This window comes from Puntigrus tetrazona, chromosome 5 (genome assembly GCF_018831695.1).
Source record: "Puntigrus tetrazona isolate hp1 chromosome 5, ASM1883169v1, whole genome shotgun sequence".
In the NCBI taxonomy this organism is placed as follows: Eukaryota; Metazoa; Chordata; class Actinopteri; order Cypriniformes; family Cyprinidae; genus Puntigrus; species Puntigrus tetrazona.
Window position 1 is genome coordinate 12592109 of NC_056703.1, and position 8260 is coordinate 12600368.

At 36.7% G+C, this 8260-nt stretch overlaps 1 protein-coding gene across 2 annotated transcripts in view; it reads left to right on the forward strand.

Moving 5' to 3' along the window:
• Positions 1–3168: 3168 nt before the first annotated feature.
• Positions 3169–8260, forward strand: part of wscd2 (WSC domain containing 2) — a 43998-nt gene continuing 38906 nt past the window's right edge. For both annotated transcript variants that reach the window (XM_043239476.1, XM_043239477.1), the window contains exon 1: positions 3169–3705. The gene's annotated coding sequence lies outside the window, so the exon portion shown is untranslated. The remainder of the gene's footprint in view (positions 3706–8260) is intronic.

The window sequence follows — 8260 nt, forward strand, 5'->3', positions numbered from 1 at the left end:
GCCAGTGACTCTGCATGGTTTGAGGGAGCGAAATGTCTCTGTCTGTCCTGCACGAATGTTTTGAATAAAAAAGAGAGAGGCCCCATCTCTTGCTTCCAGGTCTGGTTCACTTTTTTTTAAAACCAGTTAAAGTGGCGGAGACTGATCAGACCTGACAGTAACTTGGGGCCCAACAGCCACAAGAAACCAACCTTTAACCCTTCCTCCCTCCCAAACCGTGACTTCACGTAGAATGTGCTTTGCTTTATAAGTGAAATAATTTATGCCCCAAAATAGCCTTGTATCCTATACTGCACTTTAGTGGCCTGGAGCTGTAGAGGGTCAGCTGGCAGTAAGATGCTTTTAGCTAAAATGCCTGATCAGCATGAGTCATCACATTAGAATAAGAAATAGCTGTTCAGCAGTCATCGGGTGGTACATCATAAAACAGAACTGGTACAGAAGGAAAATGTTGTTATTTGTCCAGTTCTTTGCTTTTCAGAAAGTTTTGCATGCGATATAATGTCAAAAATGACAGTCGTGCTTGTTGTCTCATGAAATCAGTTACTGTCAGAACTGGTTTGCAGAAGACCGAACAAGACATCCGCGCAAATGGATCAACCAGACAGAAGCTTTATTCAGCGCTGGGCATGAATAGAGCTTAGATGAAGTGTTGCATGAACTCTCTGTATTCCCTCTTGAGTCGGTGGTCTGTGGGCGAGAAATGTCTTCAGAAGAATGAGATCAGCCTTGGATCAGAAGGGATAAAGTTTCATTCATTCCAATGAGCTGGAACAGGGAACAATTATCATAGAGCTGAAGCGTCCGCAATCAGGCTCTGATATATACTGGACTGAATAGATGGGTAAGAAGAATGCACATGGCTGGGGAATAAGCAAAATAAATATTTTTCATTGTCTGACAAATGTTTTGAAGAATATGAAAATCAAATAAATACACCAGCGTGTTTTTTTTGTAAAATGTCTGCTGTTCTGCAGTTCTTTGAAATATATATTATTTCTGGAGAGCTAATAATTAATAATTAATTAATTAATAATTTCATATAATTACACAATGTTAGATTAAATATATGAATAAGTGTTTATGGAATTAAACAAACAAATAAACAGTTCCTTATATATAATACATATTTCATTTATTTGACATGTAAAAGGTACATTTTGTTATGCTTAAAAATTTCTGGACAGGATTTTGAAACTTATTTTCTTAAAAATATTTATATGCAGGATGTAAAACCACAACCCTTGTCTCTATTTTTATCTTACTTCTACATAGTGCATTTGATAGGTCATGTCAACTTGACCTAGTCCTGAAATACATTCACTCTAAGAAGGGGAAATATTTGACAGCATGTATACTAATATAATGGATAAAATTGACATTTGTCAGACATAAAAACATTCCATGGTGCTGTAGGAGGATACAAGTCCTCATATATATATATATATATATATATATATATATATATATATATATATATATATATATATATATATATAGGACACGATTTTCTGTATCAGGACACAATAAAAATGATCTGGTCCTTGTCAGGTCTTAAAATTTGGAAAATAAAACCTGATTAACAGATGAACAACATCACACCATGTCATTATTTATTTAACAAAAACAATGTAAATAAAGAGAAGCTGACAAAGTTATTCAACCTATGTTTCCTATAAAGTTCAGTTGCCTGTATATATACTTTTAACAGCAATGACTTTCAAGTTATCTGTTTCTTACGTTGTTCTGGAGTAATTTTCTCCCAGTCTTCTTTGTAACATTGCTCCAGTTTATTGAGGTTTGTGGGCACTTGTTTATGCACAGCTTTCATCACAGCAACTTTGATTGGGGTAGCGAAACGCACTGATTCTTTTCTTTTCAGCCGTTCTGTTGTAGAATTTCTGTTGTTCTCAAGATCATTGTTCTGTTGCATAACCCAATCTTGGTCGAGCTTTAACTGTGTGATGGATGGCCTCATATTTGGCTCTAGAATATTCTAGTGTACAGAGGTGTTTAGGGTCAACTCAATGACTATATGGTGCCCAGGTCCTGTGACTACAAAACAGGCCCAAAATCATCAGCCATCCACCAGTATTTGTGATTTTTGGTATGAGGTGTTTGTGCTGATATGGTCTTTAGATGTTCACCAAATATGGCACTGTGAATTAAGGACTAACATCTCCAATTAACCAGATACCTTATCTTTAATACTTTTACAGAAAGTCTGCTTGGATCTCTTCTCAGTGCACCAGCTATTAACACAGATCACTTCGAGCTGATGTGCCTTATTCTTATTTTAGTAGATTAAGATAGATTATTAATCTGCTAAAACAATAAATGCAAATGAGAAGCAGTTTAGTATGCAGGCTCTGTTTGATTCATTAAAAAGCGAACGATTTGTTTACGAATCTGACATCACGTGAGTAGACAAAGAAAGGCCAGGTTCAGACATCGATTTGTGGCGAACGATTTACTCACAAACTGGCAGTAAGTGTTGGCGGCAGGATGTCGGCGTTGAGATTTTATTTTTGTTTTTGTTTTTTTGAGAAAAATGCAACTTTTATGTAAAAGTGTCTCAGCTTGATGCGCGCCGACAGCCGTAAAGTCACCGCTGCTCAAGTCCAGCTTTCGCGATCCTGTTCGGCCGAGGCGAGTTCATCATCAAAGTAAGCGATTTTCCGATTTATAGAATAAATCTCGTAATGTCTGTCTCACAATATTAAAAACGTCTTTGCCCGAAGAGCACCCCATAGACCACATTAAACCCCACATAAAGGTAACGCAACACGTGATTAAATCGTCCACGTGATTAAATGAATTGCCCAAAATTATTGTATGGCTTTCGCAATATAGCACCTAGAAAAAAACCCACACAATTAAGTAACCTGAAAGCACACTAAAACGCTGCATAACGTCTAAAATTCTTCTTACTATCCTAAATAAATTAATGTGATGTATTTTTATATCAGACCAAAAATAGATCTCATCCTAGGCTGCTGCCACGTGAAAAAAAAAGATATTTATATATAGGCCTATACATTTTTTCTTGCCACAGCGTTCTTACAAAAGAGCAGAATGTACTATTCGAGCAGCCTCGGTTATTCATATCATCTCGGTTTATTTATTTAATAATCTGTGTCGTGCTGTGTCTGTGCAGAACTCTAGGCAGTGCTGTTGGGCTTTGCGGAGCGCGAGCTGACGCGCGGTTGCTGCTGTTGCTGTGAACCGCAGGGATGTGAGACACGCGCCGGATACGCGAGGAGAGAAGAGGCAGACAGGTCTCTTGACAACATTATAAAAAAAAAACCAAGACGCCTCCTCTCTGACCTGATTCACCGCCTGTGAAGAACAGGAGGCGAGTAGCAGGTACTATGTGGCCGCGCCGTGCGTGCGCGCTTGCGGCTCTGAGCGCGCGACGATGTAAAAGACAGCGCGTGCGGATTCTGCGGCAGCTGTGATCGGGAATAACTGGGATAGAAAAACTCAGCGAGGCACGGAAACGCACGCTGATCACTGAGCAAATAATCAACCAGACAATCATTTGCAGACGTGTTCATTCGCGCGCCTCCGGGCGCTCCGTTCTTCATCGATTACCACAGAAGAGACACACAGAGCATTTGAATGCGAACGGGCGCGTACGGTGCAAGTGATCCCGTAGTTTCTGCCCTGCTCCGTTCAACGCTGCTGAGAAGACCTCACAACTAGGTAAGTCGTAAATATTCAAGAGTTTATCGTGCCGCCAGTCATTTTAAGAGCAAAGTGAATTGGAGTCAGCCTCTGCGGAGTTCACGAGGCTGCTATGTTGCGCCGTTAACTTATGCGTCTGGTTTTTGATTTGTAGACAAAATTGCAGTTCACATTAAACCAAAAAAAGATGACATCCATGTTACACTTGTATTACATTTTTTTACAAAGCAGTTGGAATGAAAGTAATCCCATACCATACATTTTTAGATACAATAAATACATTACATACAAATAATCGATTATTATCAAGCCATTAAAACAAGTGTTTTGTAATACTTTACAATAAGATCTACTTTAATGTACTGTATTAAGAGACATTAACCAGCAATGAGCATTACATTTGTTACAGTATTTATTTAATCTTCCTTAATGCAAGTTAATAAAAATACAACTGTTCGTTGTTTGTTTCTCTCAGCTTGGGTCCAGATACTATTAACAAATGTTTGGTTTTAATGTGCTAGTAAATGTAGAAATTAACACTAACTACAAATACAGTTCATGTTAACTATACTGTAGTTAACTAATGTAAACATATGGAAGCTTATTGTAAAGTATAGATACCATTTTTGTAGCTATGCATCCGAAGAACTGGAATATAATGGGACTTTTTAAAACATTTGCATATAATAACTTAACAGCCCCAGAATTGCATGTATCTCAGTTTTTGCATAATATTTGTCATCATTGTATAAGGGCATAATAGTGTCAGATAAACTCTAGGCGTATCAGCTGATTCACTTTTCAAAGTATTTTGAAGGTGTTGTTTTCCAGAAATGTTGTTTCAAACAGGGTTCCCAATCAATATTTAGCAAATCAGATTATAATTGTAAAATACGGCATAGGGTGGGTTAATTATGACCATGTTCACCAACTATCAGCATATATCAGAGCTCAGAGATTCTTCATTGTTGTCTGTACATGCGAACTTATGTTTCAAAGGAAAACTACATGTCCTTTACTTTGTGTTCTTTGAACGGTCTGCAACTCTACGCTTAACTCAGATGCACTGTTGTGGTTATATAAATGCGTTGATTCATAATGACATAATAAAAGTCTTTGTTGCTGTAACGGGATCAGTATTTTGACAGCGGTTCAGCTTTGCATGATCTCCTGTGCTCATGCTGAAGAAATTCCTTTATCGTCAGGGACTCTAAAGAAAGAGTCGGACTCTTTGTGTCTCATGACCCTAATATTCCTGTTAAATATTCTCAAGAGCCAGTTTTGCACATCAAACAGAACTTCCAAGCGCAGAGAGCTCTCAACTACAAAAGCAAGAGGGTCCTTTCACATTCACGAGCGTCTGAATGTCTTGCGTGTGTCTGTAACTAATTTGAGAGCGGTTATGTAGAGCTTGACTTGTAACAGGTTTAATAACTCGCTACTGTCTCTGCAAATTGGCAGCGCAGTGAGTGTTTTATGATTCTCTTCATTCTGTCGCTGAGATGCAGTTGCTATAGTGAGTGGCCCTCTTCATAGCCTCCAACCAGATTCTGTGAGAACATTCATTTATCTTTCTTTTTTTTGTCTGAAAGGTAAGACGGTTCAGCTTCTCTGGCTACTTCTCCCTCCACTTCTTCCTAGTGCCCTTTAAGTGCTAAAACGCATCTGCAATTTAATAAAACCCTTTCTGGTAATGTGTCATTTCTGGAGTGCGTTTTCTACTCGGACTATTGTTTAAAGAGATCTTTTTCACGCTTTAAAGGAGTGCCGAACCAAACCAGCGAAGATAAAACGCAGAGAAGTAATGAAGCCGACATGAACCTTCAAACAGCTGGGGGGCGATTTTAGTTTGCATAAGAGGACAAACATGTCGGTGAGCCTTACATGAGCTCGTTCTCTGTGAACTTCAATACTAATGCTGTTCTGGAATATTAGAATTTCCATAATAGATTAGTAGATTACAATTTAGTGTTTTATTTTTTTACATAACTGACCAGCTGCAAGGCTCTGTCGTGTTAATCTGTTGTGTTCGTCATAGATTCAGCGCTCCGGGTTGTTATTTTTTATTTGATCAGTGGGGTGTGAGATTAATTAGTTTGTGTGTCTGGGAGGTATGAAACTCCTCTGATCAGAGGCTGTGTTCCACGTGACTTGTTATCGGACACAAAGCGCCAGATTTACAGAGTCTTTAGGACATGTTTGATGTTTGCACATGTCGTTTCTACGACTGGATCAGTGATGTACTCTAAGACTTTCTGTCGTGGTGCTCTATTTTCAAACTAGAACGCTTCATTTTTATCTAAGATTGCTTACATGTCGAACCTTCGCATTTAAAATATCCATACTATTACAGTACTTGCCTCCCCCCTCCCCCTCCCTTCAGGATTTCAGGATTTCAAATTTCAATTATTCGGAATTTTGTACTTTGCTTTTTAGATAGACATGCAATTTCCAAGTCATGTTTAAATACTTGTCAGGTTTTGTCTCAGCCTCAGGTAGACTCAATTAATCAAGGACACTTAATTAATTTAAAGCAATCAGTGAAAATCTAATATGTATTTAGAATTCAGACTTCACTAATCAACCCTCTGGGCCGCTTCATTTGTGGATCACACACACACACATATATATATATATATATATATATATATATATATATATATAGATAGATAGATAGAGAGAGAGAGAGAGAGAGAGAGTATTGTTCACTAATATTATTTGTGTATTATTACAATTTTGGGAGGATTTTATGATACTAGGTAATATCTATACAGTATTTTTGGCCATGAAAGCACCAAGTGCTACTTTTTATTTTTCAACCATTTAACATATTCGTATCAAATCCTTGTTTTAGTTGTTTATTTATTGTGCTTTAACATAGCTACGATAAAAGTCACCAAGGGTAATCTTATTCCAATTAAGCAAAAACTTTTTCAATTATGACCAAAGAGGCGGAGAAGGTAAATTTGACACTTTACTTAAATTTGTGATCATCTTCTGCTCTTTTTGGAGATTTCTGCCTGTTCAGCACTGAACCGCTATTCAGAAAATGAATTATTCAGTTCTGCTCTACTACTCAGAAATCAACTGGTAAATCTGTCCTGAAAGTGTCAAATCTCTGCTGTTGCACAGTTAAGTAAGGTACTAAACCAGAGTTCGACAATCTGGTAGAGGAAATCAATCTACATTTTCCTGGGGGTTGTAATTGCTGAGTGCACACTGGATGTCATATTGAACTTTATCCATGTTTGTCTGCAGCCAAATGTGGAACAGACAGAGCTACAACATTGTGTGTCTCAACAAGATCTGGGACAAACAGAACTCAAGGCCCATTTTTCTCTTTTATTGTTTTTAAATTAGGTTGTTATTTACTATAATTTTGCATTGTTTACAGTACTAGTTAAAGAGATTATAAATAATGGTTTTCTGTGTCACATCAGAGATGCTGGCATTTCATGTTCCCATCCATTAAAAAGAAAGAAAGAAAGAAAGGAAAGTAATACATGTATAGGACTGACTAAGAGTTTTGGAGTCTGTTTACACCTATATTTAACGTTGAACACTGATGTTAATAGAACTGTTGGTACAGTATAGTATAAACAGGTCTACACTTAAATTAGTTTGAAGAAAAAAATTAAATTTGATAGATAATACACTGCAAAAATTATTTTTTCTTATTTCCAGTCAAAATATCTAGAAAAAATTTTTTAAAGCAAGAAGGGTTTTATAGACAATAAAAATAATTGTCTTGTTTTAAGAAAAAACTAGTCAAAACTAAGCGAGTTTTTCCTTAATAATAATCCAAGTGGAGTAAGTAAAATAATCCTATTTCACGCCGAAAACAATATTATTTTGCTTACCGCATTTTGCTTGTTTTAAGCAAACACACGCTTAATTTTAACTAATAATAATTTATTATTTATAACTAATAATTACTTAATTATTTTTACTTGTCTAGAAAATCCTTCATGATTTAAGAATTTCTAGATATTTATTTTGGCTGAAAACAAGAAGAAATAAGAAAGTAGTTTTTGCCGTGTGAATATATCATGTTTTTTTAACACTTGGTCCCCAGAGCTCTGTGATACTTTACATGTTTCTCCTTGATTTATCCTTTATGGGTTTTATTGCACTGTGTTCATCATTTTACTCTTAATTTCCTGTTATCAGTGTGCTGAGTGTACTGTATGAGTGGAAGACTTACTGTCTGTCGCTGAACTCTCTTCTTGACCTTGGCAGAATTGAAGTTGATTGCATTGCTTCAGATTTGTGTCTTGGCCTGCATACAAACGTGCATGTCCTGAAGATGTTTCATGAGATTTTCTTGCTTGTGAAGCACATGGTCTATTTCAGAATTTACCTCACAGCCTTTTTGCCATTGAATTATATAGTAATTCAGATGAATTTTAAAACTGTCTTTATCCATGAAAGACACTGCTTTGGGATTTGGCCAAAAATGAAGTCTCTTAGGCATCATAAATAAGTTGTGCGTGTGATGTTTTTGGAATCGAGCTTGAAATGTTGGCTGCATATTTAAATACATGGAAATTAACTTCAAATATTGTATTTCATG